The sequence below is a fragment of the Equus asinus genome, chromosome 10 (assembly GCF_041296235.1).
Source record: "Equus asinus isolate D_3611 breed Donkey chromosome 10, EquAss-T2T_v2, whole genome shotgun sequence".
In the NCBI taxonomy this organism is placed as follows: Eukaryota; Metazoa; Chordata; class Mammalia; order Perissodactyla; family Equidae; genus Equus; species Equus asinus.
This window is the reverse complement of record NC_091799.1, coordinates 81,236,673-81,251,110: the sequence shown is the minus strand read 5'-3', so window position 1 is coordinate 81,251,110 and position 14,438 is coordinate 81,236,673.

The following is a 14,438-nucleotide window of genomic DNA, read 5'->3' as shown; positions in this document are numbered from 1 at the left end:
GCTTTTTTTTTTTTAAGATTTTATTTTATTTTTTTCTCCCAAAGCCCCCCGGTACATAGTTGTGTATTTTATTTTTAGTTGTGGGTCCTTCTAGTTGTGGCATGTGGGACGCCGCTTCAGTGTGGCTTGAGGAGCGGTGCCATGTCCGCGCCCAGGATCTGAACTGGTGAAACCCCGGGCCGCCAAGGCGCAGGGTGCAAACTTAACCACTTGGCCATGGGGCCCGCCCCAGAAAGTTTTTCATGAAAGATTTCTGAATAGGGCTGATATTTATACCATCTATTTTGTAGCAAAGATGAATATTAAAAGAAATACGGAGGATCATTATAAGTGAGTGCGGTCAAGTATATGGGTCAGTGATGAGTGCAGTTTTTAGGACGGATTAAATAGGCAGTTCTTTTAATTGGTCTTGAAAGTGACTTTGAACTCACTATCTTGAAATACGTATTTTCTCTTCAGTGAAGTTATTTCTCTATCCTTATATCCTTGAATCTTCGAATGAAGGAATCTTCAGTTATCTATAAACTCTAAAACACAAGAGTCCCTGATAGCTAGGTCTTTTCTGAAAGCTGCATGGATGGTATTGGTGATGTGGGTCATTCTGTGTAATTTCCTGGAAATAGGCATTTATACCTTTGTTTTAAATTTTTTTCTTTTTCATTTAGAGATATGTATGTTTTCTTTACCTTCTTCCCTTTCTATTTCTGTCTCACTCTATTCTACTTCCTCCAAATTGTTTTTGCCCCTTTCTTGGTCTCTTCGGGGGAAGTACTGGCCAGTTTCCTATCTTCGGTCTCTTCCTCCCAGGCTTCATCTGATACCCCCCACCTTCCTCTAATTTGAAATAGATGAATTGGCCATAATTATGAATAGGAATATTAATGAACAGGAGGGCATATTAGTCATCTGTTACTCTACGGTAAAAAATCTGAAGTCATCTTGAAAGGCAGAGAATATCCTCCTGTCCACCGTCCCCACTGTGTGGGCATTTGCCTTGTTTCTGCTTCATGGGAGGGTCGATTGGGTTACTTCTGAGTGTCTCAGGACTCTTAAAATTGAGGGTGTCAGTTAATGGGACTCGACTTTGAAGAATGGTTGCCTTTGTTGAGCCTGTCTTCTTAGATGTCTATTTTGTTAAAAGATCTTTATTTTGCAATTGTTTGATATTATCATACAGGATTATTGTGATGGTAAAATAAAATAGTGTATATGAAACCGCTTTTTAAAAACAAAAGCTTTGTAAAAAAGGTTGAATTGAAATGAGTTAAATCTTTTTCAGTTAAAATATTTGCAGACTGCAGTGTACATGTTAAATTAAGTGTGTGTGAAGTTTTATAGGAATTTCCTTCCTAACTATGAAGAGGAAAACAGAAACATATAGTATGCCAAGGGTAGAATATTATTTTTGGTGAATCACAGACATTTGATTTCATTTGAGGCAAAACAGAATATTCTATAATATATGAGCACGTCTTTTACATTGATCTAATCATTAAAGGCCAGTGGTAACTCCCATCTCTATTGAAGTTAGTTCAGATATGGCAGATGCATAGCATGTGATTCTGGGAGGAGAGGGTCGGGGGAATCCCATTTTCTCTCCATAGTTCATTCAGTGATGCCAAAGCTGGAGTTCTCTGTAGAGCCCAGTGAGACGTTCCCTATTTCAAAATAGGAGCAGTATCCTTAGCGAAAGCACAACCCTGTAGGGAACTAGGATGGCATCAAAATGAAAGCTTCTAAGAACAGTAGGCACCATAAGTGAAAAGACAGGCCTCAGACTGGAGAAAATGTTTGTGATACATAACAACTGACAAAGGGTTGGTATCCAGAATACATGAACAAACGAAAGAACCTCCTGAAATTCAAGGAGCAAAGGGCAGCCATGTTTTAATACAGCAGTTCGCAAACTTCTTGGTCTCAAGACACCTTTACACTTTTAAAAATTGAGAACTCTGCAAGGCCAGCCCCGTGGCCTAGTGGTTAAGTTTGGTGTGCTCCACTTCGGCAGCCCAGGTTCATATCCCAGGTGTGCACCTATACCACCTGTCAGTGGCCATGCTGTGATGGCAACCCACATATAAAATAGAGGAAGATTGGCACAGATGGGAGCTCAGGGCAAATCTTCCTCAGCAAAAAAAAAAAAAAAGAAAGAAAAGAATTTTTGTGTGTATACATTATATCTGTTGGTATTTACTATATTAGAAATTAAGATAGGAATTTTAAAAGTGTTAATTTATTAAAAATAATACGTTAAATTATGGAAAATAACTTTTTTAAAACAAAAGTTTAATGAGAAGAGAGGCATTGTTTTACATTTTTGCAGCTCTCTGTATTAACTTAATAGAAGACAGCCAGATTCTCATAGCTGCTTCTACAGTCAGCCTGTTGCTCTGTGTTTGGTTAAAGTATATGAAAACAATCAAGCCTCCCACAGATAGGAAATTGGACAAGGAAGGACCATGGACCCTCCTGGCTCCCCCAGGGTCCTCAGACCATACTTAGAACTGCTGCATTAGAAAAATGGGTAAAATATATGAACAGAAAAAGCTTGACTAGTCAATATAAGAAGACAGTCATTGTCACTGATAATCAGGGAAATAGACTTTTAATTGTTTCATGCTTTCAGATTGGCAGAAGGCAAAAAGTCTCATGAGATCAGGTATTGGTGAGGATGGAGAGATAAGAACACATGCACTTCTTTTGGAGTAAAATTGATTCAATTTGATGCTGCCTGTGACAGTTGAGGATGTGTCCACCCTGTGACCCCACAACTCTAGGTAGGACCCTGGAGGCTCACTGCTGGAAGCATCCAGAGAGCGGCAGCCTGGGCTTCACCTGGGAGCTCTGTCAGCAAGGCAGCTCTTGGTCCCACTGGCCCTGCTGAGTGAGAATCTGCAGTCAAGATTTCTTAGGCGATTCACATGCTCCTTAAAGATTTTATTTTTCCTTTTTCTCCCCAAAGCCCCCTGGGTACATAGTTGTATATTTTAGTTGTGGGTCCTTCTGGTTGTGGCATGTGGGATGCCGCCTCAGCATGGCTTGATGAGCAGTGTCATGTCCACGCCCAGGAGCCGAAGCGGCGAAAGTTGGCCGCTGCAGTGGAGCCCATGAACTTAACCACTCGGCCACAGGGCTGGCCCTTCATCTGCTCCTTAAAGCTTGAGAAGCAATGCTCTAGAGAACCTGTGCACATGTATGCAAGGAGAGTTACATGCATGTGCACAGCTGAACTGTTTGTGTCTAGGAACAACTGGAAATACCCTAAAAGTCCATGAACAAGAAATGGCTATGTTGTGGCCTTTCTAAGATGGTAAACAACTGAACAGTTAAAATGAGTGACCTTGATCTGTAGTATCAGTGGATAGCCCTTGGAAAAAGTATTGAATGAAAATGAGCTGTGAGAAGATGAAATGTATGCCATTTATGCAGTTTCTCAAAATACCACTATTGTTATTTATAGAGAGGAAATATAGAGACGCTCATGGGAATTACATCATTCAGAAAAGTAATGGCTTCTGGAAAGGGAGGGAAAAGAATGGTGCTGGGGTGTGGCAGCAGAAGGGACCTCATCTGAGTCAATTTTTTTTTCTTTTTTCTTTTTTTGCTGAGGAAGATTTGCTCTGAGCTAACATCTGTGCGCATCTTCCTCTATTTTGTAGGTGGGTCACTGCCACAGCCTGGCCACCAATGAATGGTGTAGGTCCACGCCTGGGAAGTGAACCCAGTCTGCCAACGTGGAGCATACCGAATTTAACCACCAGGGCATGGGGCTGGCCCATGAGTCAATTTTTTTAAAGCTCTGAAGGAAAATGTTAGCATCTATTAATTATGGATGGTGGGTAATGAGAGTTTGTTACTCTGGTTTTCATGAAATACTTCAAACATCCAGAAAAATACAAATTGATGGTCCACTTCTTAGCAGAAATACATCTGCATGACAGGGATATAAAGGGTTTAGCATCTACGTTTTCTTCTTGGCATATTCTGTAAGCACAGTGTGGCAGAGGCCATTACTTGTCTCTCAATATTTATCTTCCCTTCTTCCTTCGAATTCTGATTCTTCGTTGGGCACAAAGCAACCTAGAATATAAAGGTGACCTTCCCAGCCTCCTTTGCAGCTAGCTGTCAGTAAGTTCTGGGCAGTGATCTGAGCAACTTTTGGCATGTCCTTAAAGATGTGGGATGTCCTTATTCTTTCCTCCTGCTGGCTTAGACGAAGACGCAAGGGCTGGAGCTCTAGCCTCCGTCTGGGACCATGAATCCTCACAGTACAGAGCAAAAAAGAGCACAGGAGCTTTAGGCCTTAACACCTCAGAGGGACCCTGTGAGCCCCAGACTCCCTGCCTCTGCACTCAAGAGAAATGAACTCCTACACTGCCGAGGCCTCTGCTGTTCTGTGCTTTCTGTTGCAGGTAATTCAAATCCTGATTGATTCCCATGTCGGCAGGTATATGGTTACCTAAATGAGAGGTACAGCTGAGACACTGGCAAGGATGTGGGCTCTTTACTCTGGGAGGTATTAAGTCAAATTCCAGCACCAGCATTAACTGTATGATCTTGGACAAGTCCTTTACACTCTTCAAGCCTTTTACTTTTTTTACAGATAGGGGTGAGACCAACCTTGCACAATTTTAAAGATTAAAGCCTTTAAGTGTGAGCACCATGTCTGGCACAGAGTAGGCCTTCAGTAAGTGTTAGCTTTTACTTATTTTCAATAATCTCTTCTGCTTATAATTTTCTTGCTGTATTTAACTGTTAACTTTGGGTTCTGAAATAATCCAAACAATGAAGTGGTAATTTGGAGAGAAATCTGTGATTATATTGATCATGTAGTGTATTAAAAAAGTACTACTGTATATGTTGAAATTCTTTTGGGCCCAAATGGAACAAAATTCTTACAGGCTAGAGCTAAAAATACGCTATTCCATGTGTTGTGGGACACCAACAGAAACTGTCTTGAAGATCAGTGATCCTAATTATGTTAGCAGCTCTGTGAATTTGTACAGATAATTACTTTGCCATTAAAACCAGTCAGGGCCCCAACATCACTGATGCCCTTTCAGATAATGAGGTGCCTTCTGAAAATAGAAAAGGCTCAGATTATCCTTTGCACTACAAATCATTTGAATGTCACTTAGAGAAAGTTTCTAACAATTTCCAAAAATGAAAAGGTCATAGTATCTCTTAGATAAAATGGTATAGAGTTTATATCTCTCTTCAGGTACTTTTCTTATTTTCAAATTTGATAAGAACTCATACTTTTATGAGTCCAAAGGTGACAGTAGTCTCAGCATCTGATGAAGCAGAATTTCCAGCAGTTCCGTCCAACAGTGGAATTCATCCCTTAGGAAGTGGTGTGCTCTCTGTGCCCGCGAGTGGACAGTCCGGGTTCTCCGTCAGAAATGCAGGGAAGGATGCCTGCCCCTGCCGGGGGAGTCCCTGAGGGACAGCAGGCTCCTGGGCTGGATTCTCCCTGCAGCTCCAGAGAAGCCCAACAGCTTGTCGCCAAGGCCGCCTCCTGGCAAACAAGCTCACGCCAGTCCCCCCGTCCCAGCCACGCGGGCTTACTTTGAAGCTCTGTTCTGTTGGCAACCTTGTGTTTAGGACACACCTGTTTGCACTCATTTCATTGTTCTGAATTCCTGCAATGATACTTTTGTTCTAATTTGCCAGATTGACCGATTGCGAAGTACTTTTTGAAGATCTTAGAAGTCAGGCTCTTGTGTTGCAGGCAAGACAGTCAGGGACAATTTGTCATATTTCTGTTTTGGAATTCAATCTTTTTTAGAAAGGAGCAACAGCTTTTCAAAAACTGATTTCATGTTGGTTTGAAAATCATGCACGTGTGTTTTAATAATGGAATTATAAGATGTTCTTTGCAAAACGTTCAGAATAATATAAAGAAGACAAACATAACCTGGAATCTCACACATATCAACATTTTATTTATTTTTTTGAAGACTGGCACCTGAGCTAACAACTGTCGCCAATCTTCTTCTTCTTGTCTTCTCCACAAAGCCCCCCAGTACCTAGTTGTATATCCTGGTTGTAGGTGTCTCTGGCTCTGCTGTGTGGGATGCCGCTGAAGCGTGCCCTGATGAGCGGTGCCATGTCCGCGCCCAGGATCCAGACCAGCGAAACCCTGAGCCGCCGAAGTGGAGTGTGCAAACTTAACCACTCGGCCACAGGGCCGGCCCCTCAACATTTTAATGTGTAATCCCAAGACTATTTCTAGGCAGAGATACTTTTTTAAAAAACTGAACTTGTTTTCCAGATACTGTTTCGAAACTTGCTTTGCCACTTAATATGCACATGTCCTATGTCAACTATTACGTATCAACATCATTTTAAAGGCTGCATGATACAGTTTTCTGATTTTCCACCATGACATTCCGATGGATATCCTTACACTTACCTTTATGCTGCTTGTATTTTGTTCTTCCCCCTTAGGATAAATTCCTAAAATGGGAAGTGTTGACTCAAAGGGATTACCCATGTAAATGTTAATCTGCATGCCAGAACGCCCTCCCAAAAAAGTGTATCTGCTTATGTTCTATTCACAGAGAGAATAACTTGTGCCAATATGGCAAGGCCAAACCATAAAATTGTCTACAACACACCATAAAGAAACATAAATTTAAACTGAAGTTTAAACTTGAAAGAATTGAAAATAGTTTTGAGTGACACCATTTTCTTCTGAACAACAGATAGGCTTGTCCTTATCTGCGAGTGACATCGAGATGCTCTCTTGACAGCAGCTGCAGTAGGCCTTTGGTCAAGGACAGGCTGGGTGACACATCCCGTCTGGCAACCTGTGACAGTCAGCCTGGGAGCCTCACACCATTTTCACATTATCCAAGATTGACCAAATATTTAGGCATTTAATGTAATTCCAGACTATTTTATTAACACAGATGATGAACTCTTTTAATCATTTCAAGCTGTGTTTATTTTTGGTCCTTCTTGGTAACTTCACTGAACAAAAAGCAACAAAGTCAGCGGCAGCCAACATTGTCAACATCTCTTGAGGGCCCGTGAGCAGTCCGTGTTAGATGGAGCCATTCCGCTTCTCCGGGAACTTCCCTGCCAAAGGAGCTGGAGATGCCCACTGCGGGGAGGGGAGGTGGGTAATCGGAGACAAAGTCCTCATTCACTGAACATCTTTTTAAAAAATTGGTACTGCGTGCATATGCCTTCTCTCCAAACTTGAAAGCGTAGCACCAAGGCAGATGGCAAATCCCCACTAGGAGTTCTGAGGAGAAATTCCCTTCTCCAGAGCGGGCAGGCCTGTCTGCAGCCGCTTGTTAGCTGAGATGTTTGTCCTACAATCTGGGTCACCCTGAGAGAAAGTTGTTCAGCCCGACAGAGACATCTTCTCTACTCTCCACCCTCTGGTGATACCTTTAACTCAGGCCCCCTTGGCTTCCAGCGTCCAATACCCTCAGGTGGCTGGAGGTGGGCCCAAACAGGGCCCAGGATCCAGTCCCCACTCCGTCATCCCAGCAGCCCCCACCTGGGTCCTTCCTGGTCCTGCAGCCCGAGGAGCCTGCCTCCTCACGTCCTGGATAACAATGAGTAAGTCATCAGAGCTGGTGACGGTCTGATGGTAGGTATGCAAGGAGCCTTTTGAGACACCTCAGAGCCCAAAGGCAGAGAAAAGTATTTCCTCCACTTCTACAAAGGTCGGAGTGGAGAGAGAAAGGGTCTAGAAGTTAGGTCCACGTGGGTTCAAATCCCAGCTCCTGAATTTACAAGTTTTGTTAAGCATGGCATATCACGTCAAAGCTTCCAGCCTGTTTCCTTTAAAGTAAAATGGAGACGATACTATCTATTTCATAGGTTAGCAGTTAAAAATCACATGAAATACACAAATAGCCTAGTGGAGCGCTTGGCACACAAATGCCTATTAAATCCTAGTTCCCATTCCATTCCAATTCCTTTTCCTTTCACGTGTTCTGAGGAACAAGGATTTAATTACCAATCAATCTTTACCCAGAAATCCCTGTACAGGGTGTTTTGTTCTCTGGATCTCAATTTCTTCACCATTTTATAAGGAGCCAGAAAGGTGACCTTCCTTGATTCCATGAGTTCTCTTGTCATGGGGCCACTGCAAGGGGCCGTTATGGCCACTTCCTGTCCCCGGAACCCCAAGTCAGCTTCCTCAGTGGCCCCCAGAGAAGGGAAATGGAAGGGGCTGAGCAGGACAGAAACGTGTAAAAACGGGGCCCTTCTGCTCCTATTGGAGACCTGGAAGTCTTTTTGCTTTGGACATGTCACCAACTCCCTGGGATCCTCGGTCAAGAACAGACATATTTAAAAGCCAAGAAGTGTCTATTTTGTTGTAACCCTCTTGTTAGGCTGCCTGTGTTGTCCTGTAATTCACTGGAATGTTCTCTATGCGATGGAGGACTGTGTACTTCTGAAAAAAGAGTTTGGGTTTTGCAAGTCAACGGACCTGGGTTTGAAGCCCAGCTCTGCAGCTACCCAGCTGTTTTCCCTTAAGCAAATTAGTTAACGTCACTGAGAAAAGGAGTGTCACCATATTGTGTTAGTTTTCCATTGCTGCTGTAACCAATGCCCACAAACCTGGTGACTTGAAACAACACAAATTTATTCCTTACAGTTCTGGAGGTCGGAAGTCTGAGATGGGTCTCACCGGGGAAAAGTCAAGGTGTCAGGTGGCTGGGCTCGTTCCTTCTGGAAGCTCTGGGGGGAGTCCCTTTCCCTGCCTTTTCCAGTTTCTAGAGGCCGCCTGCATTCCTTGACTTGTGGCCCCCTACCATTTTCAGAGACAGCAATGGTTAGTTGTCACATCTCCTGTGACTTTGACCTCCTTCTGCTTAGAAAGATGCTTGTGATTATACTGGGCCCACCTGGATAATCCCGGATAACCTTCCCATCTACGACCCTCAATCACCTCTGCACAGTCCTCTTTGCCCTGTGAGGAAGCAGGCAGAGGTTTCAGGGATTAGAATGTAGACATCTTCGGGGCAGGAGGTGCATTAGGCTGCCCCCGACAGGCACCTAGTGCAAAGGGTTGTTGCCAGGACCAAGTGATAATGCCTGTAAAACACAAGTACTGGGCCTGGGGCACAGCTGCTCTGTTGATGAGTCTGGGGTTCAACTAGACTGTAAACTCCTTAAGGTCAGGGAGGGGCTCTGTCCTCCTTTTCTATCTTCTGCAACGTGCTGGAACCACAAGAGGTGCTTAAGAAATACTCCCTGAACTGAATTCCAAGCCGAATTCAGAGCACACACAGAGAAAGCAGACTGATTAGAGCTCTCTGGCCACTCATTGTGTGCTGTTCTGTGGAAAATAAATGGGATTAGCAAATCCTTTGTTGGGTATTTTAAATGCTGAATCCTAGTGTGGTTCCACTTGCAGCTGCGCTGATGGGGCCGTTCCAGTAGGCTCTCCCACTTGGTACAGCCAAGTCCTGGCTGTGTTTACCCAACACGAAGTCATCTAATGAGAGAGCGCAGCTCTCCATCAACAGCAGACACACCCTCACTGGCTCTATACACACTTGATGAGAGGTGAACCCTTGAAACCTCCTGAATATTCAAACCGTGAGTTTTGCCCTCACCTAGTGTTCTCCATCAGGCTCTGGATTGAGCACAACTTCCTCCCTCAGTATCGACAGGGCCCTTCTCAAGTGAAATCGTGTAGCTTTGGGGTGAGGGAAGCATCCAGTTCATTTGTTTTTGAAAAGGAAATTTGAAATTCACCAGCTTCCTAATATTTTTTCAAACCCTCCCATACTTTATAGGAGACAGACTCAAAGCAGCATTATACTAGTGCAAGTTGTGGAGGTGACCCACTCATCTCCCCGTCCTGCTGAGCATTAACTGTCCAGCCCCCCTGTCCCTGTACTCGTCTCGCCTTAGAGGAGAACGTGTGGTTATCGGATTGGTGGGCTTGGGAGAGGAACTGGGCATGCGTAGCTCGGCCTGTTTCCCGCCCCACCGCGCTTCTCCTTTCTTGGCTTGGCCTGTGCGCCTGTAGAGTGGGATTGCTCTGGTCTGATCCAGGCCCACAGTGAGTAAAGCAGTAAAGACTCTGCCCCTTCATGGGGTGGCCGGCAGGGGGAGGGTGGCGCGGCGGCGAGGCCCGTGGCGGTGCAGTGCTGCCGTGATTGGGTGGTCTCCGTCTACCCCTGGGGTTTAGCGATGGGAAGCCATTGTTGCCACACACGTTGGGTAACACGGCTGCTATTTAGATGCCCGTCTGCTTTAGTCCATTGCCTCTCGATTGTTTTAGAACCCAGGCGGGAAGAAGAGTGCTAGATCGTGGGCCCCTGAAGGCTCAGCAGTCTGAGGCGTTTTGCAATTATAATTTGTAAAAGTGAAGCGCTTTTACCACAAGTAATAAAAAGTAACTTTGGTTACTGTAAGCAACAACAACTAGAACAAAGACTGCAACCAGAACAGCAGCTCACGGGCCCCGGGAGCAGGAAGTCATAGAAATTCGAATTACTTACTTTCAGAAAGGGTGCTCAGGCTCACTCAAGTAAGGGAAATCAAAATACGCAGGCAAGGGGCCGCCCATGGCCGAGTGGCTGAGTTCACGCTCCGCTTCGGCTGCCCAGGGTCCCCCCCACCCCCCCCCCCCCCCGTTCGGATCTTTGGCGAGGACATGGCACCACTCACCAAGCCATGCTGAGGCGCGTCCCACATGCCACAACTAGGAGGACCCCCAACTAAATATACAACTATGGACTGGGGGGATTTGGGGAGAAAAAAAAGCAGGGAAAAAAAGAAAGATTGGTGACCGTTGTTAGCTCAGGTGCCAATCTTAAAAAAAAAATACGCAGGCAGGAAGATACCATTTTTCACTTATCAAGTTGCAAAATTCAAGATGTTTGAAAACATTCTGTTGAGAGGGTGCAGAAGAACAGGCAAGCCATAAAAATTACAAATGTATATAATCTTTGACTCAAAAATGATCACTCTGGAAATGTATCTTGAAGATATATTCACACTGTGTAGAAAGGTTTTAATTGCAGCCATTTTTGTAAAAGCAAAATATTCTAAATAGCCTAAATATCCATTAAGAGCCAATAAATTACTGTACAAGCTACAAAATGATCTGCAAGATATACTGTTAAGTTAAAAAAAGCACAATGCCTGGGTGATCTATGGTGGCTGAAGGGTGTTAACAGCGGCTACCCTGATGAGGTGAGCCAGGCGATGGGAGAAGAGGTAGGGGCTGGAGAGTTTCTTTTCACCTTTTTGTACTTTTGGAATTTCATCCCAGCAGCACATGTTGTTTATTTCCTGAATTTTATTCTTGTGGTGGAGAAAATTTTTAAAATGGCCCCCTAAGAGTCCTTGCCCTAATCCCCAGAACCTGTGAATATGATGAGATATCACTTCTGTAGTTGTTATGTTATATGGCACAGTTCTTAAAATAAGGAATTCTCTGGGTGGGTCAAATTCGATCACATAAGCCCATAGAAATGCAGAATTTTCTCCAGCTGGTGGCAGAAGAGGAAGTCAGAGAGATTTCAGTGTATGAGAAGGATTTGATGCCCGTTGCTGGTTTTGAAGGTGAAGGAGGCCATGTGCCACAGAATGTAGGTGGCCTTACACAGCTAAGAGGGGTTCTTGGCTGACAGCCAGCAAGGAAACAGGGACCTCAGTCCTACAGCCACAAGGAACTGAATTCCACCAAAAACCTGAATAAGCCTGGAAGTTGATTCTTCTCTATAGCCTCCAGATATGAGCCAAGGCCTTGTGTGACCCTAAGCAGAGAACCCAGCTGACCTACATGGAATTCTGACCAACAGAACCCTGAACAAATTAATGGACACTATTGAAAGCCACTAAGTTTGTGGAAATTTATTTGCAGCAATAGAAAACTAGTACCTTCTTTACTGCAAGTTATAGAAATTTTGTGGTAACAAAAAAGATGAAAGGCATCTCACTAATATTTATCTAATGTCTGCTATGCACCATGTGCTTCACACACAGTATCCTCTCTGTTCCTTTGAGGAAGGTACTGTTAGCCTCCTTGAGTAGAGGAGGAAACAGAGGCTCAGAGAGGTCAGGTAACTTGTTCAAGGTCATACAACTAGAAAGTGGCAGAACTGGGCCTTGAACCCAGGGCTGTGTGGTCCCAAACCCCAAGTTCTTTACCATCGCACTGCCTCCCTGGGAAGATGCCAAACCAGGGCTTCCACCCAGGTGATGAGAAAGGCTTGGGATGTTGGACTCAGGATCCAAAAGTGCTTGCAGATGAGTTCTAGAAAAAATAAGAGCAGGTAATCGAAACATAGATGACTTGCATTAAAAATATACCTAGAATAAAACAGAATGGGGAAAACATGACTTAACCATAAGACATGGAAATGAAGTGGGGATTAGAGTTGATAACAATATGACTGTGAGTCTGAGTGCAAGGAATGTCTGTTGCCCTTAGGATGTGTTAATAGCCAGACAGGGTCCAGAACAGGGGAGGTGGGGTTCCTCCACTGTGTGTTCGGTTCTGGGTGCTGCTCTTAAAGGAGGGCACATTGGACAGGAGCCTTGAAAGTGGTAATGTCAGTAATATTTGAAACATTCAGGAACTCCGAATCCAGAGTATAATGGAAATTAATTAAAGATACTTAGCAATATTTAGCTGGAGAAATGGCATTCCAAGGGAGCCAAACAAGGAGTCCATTGTTTTGTTCACTGCATGCCACCCATCTGAAACCTCTCCTTCTCCTCTCTGCTTTTCCAAATCCTACCCTTCCTTCGAGTCATCCTTTAAGTGTAGGCACGCCCCTAGAATTTATGGGATCTGGAGGAGGAGAACACGTGGAGACCCACATACCATATGTTGAAATGTTTCAAAGTTATAAATCAAGCTAACAAACTATTAAGTTAAATATGCTTTCTCCTCCTAGCTTGGCAATTATAAATTTATAAGGACCCAAATGATTTTGAGTTCTCAGATTCCTTACATTTCCTACCAGAAAGTGGTGGCATGGGAAGACCTGACCCCTGATCTCTCACCCCCCCTCTCTTCTCACTCTCACCTCCATCCTGCTTTGTGTGTGTCTGTGTAGATATCCCAGCTCTCAGGTCCAAGCTCCATCTAAACCTTTGCAACCAGCTGCCCCAGGAGTGGACCCCCAAGGAGGAACCCCATGTAGACCCTGCAAATGCGTGTGGAACCATTTGGGCAGGGGATTCTGGAATTCTGGGGTCCTGGGTGTCTAGATTATGATCTTAGACCTCACGGCCTTGTTGATTCCTTGATCTCTAGGGAGGGGTATGGCCAAAGGAAGGCCAGAATGGGACCCCTCTAAGGCTGAGGGTCGAGGGCAGGGGCCCCTGTTAACTGAGGTTTAGAGCAATATTGCTTAAGTAACTCCTTTCCCACGCAGCTTTCCGAATACCTCCTCAGTCGGAGTCAGTTTTTCTTCCTCTGAAATCTTCCTCCATTTGACACTTACTGGATCCTGCCTCAAGAGCAAAACAGTGGAAGTTCTGGAAGGATACACTCTATTCGTTACTACTGAGGAGCGGTGAAATCACTCTGCACTGGAGGGCAAGAGGCAAGCAGAAATACTTAGGGAAGGCCTGGGTCTGCTTTGACCCCATGATCCATTTTCAAATGGAAACTTCGGCTTCTTAGGACCAGGTCTTATTTTTCTAAAAATTTAATTAACCTCAAGTTTAATTCTTTGTCATCCTACCAGTATCAGCACAGCCAACCTCAGTAGAGAATGTAGTAATGCCCTCCCCCAAAGTTATCACCCTTTTTGGGGGCCCCTAATAATGTCATTATACCTTTTAAAATTAGTATATTTTGGAATTTTTTGAATTGATTCATTACTTCTATGGAAGCTTTAACATCTAAAGCTTGATTTATTTATTTATTTATTTATTTATTTATTTTTTTGGAGGAAGATTAGCCCTCAGCTAACTACTGCCAGTCCTCCTCTTTTTGCTGAGGAAGCCTGGCTCTGAGCTAACATCCGTGCCATCTTCCTCTAGTTTATACGTGGGACGCCTACCACAGCATGGCTGCCAAGCAGTGCCATGTCCGCACCCCGGATCCGAACCAGCGAACCCCGGGCCGCCGAGAAGCTGAACGTGCGAACTTAACCGCTGCGCCACCGGGCCGGCCCCAATTTATTTATTTTTAATGCATAGTAACCTTATTAAGCTAATTTCCCCTTCATCTTAATAATTTATTAGTTGTGTCTGGGACTTCGTGCCATAAGCGCTTCACCACAGAATGAAAAACAATGTAACCTGAGAGCAGATTGGCTGGCAGAATGCCGAGCAACCGTAATCAGGACAGATTTCCTGAGGCTTGCTCTGAGCCAAGCCTATGCCTGGTCTGGAGCATTCAAGAAAAGCCTCAGACATTTATCGATGCCTTCAAGGAAAGAAAGTCTTCCACATCCCCAGGTCTGTGAGACTCGCTTTCCAATTTCCCGCAT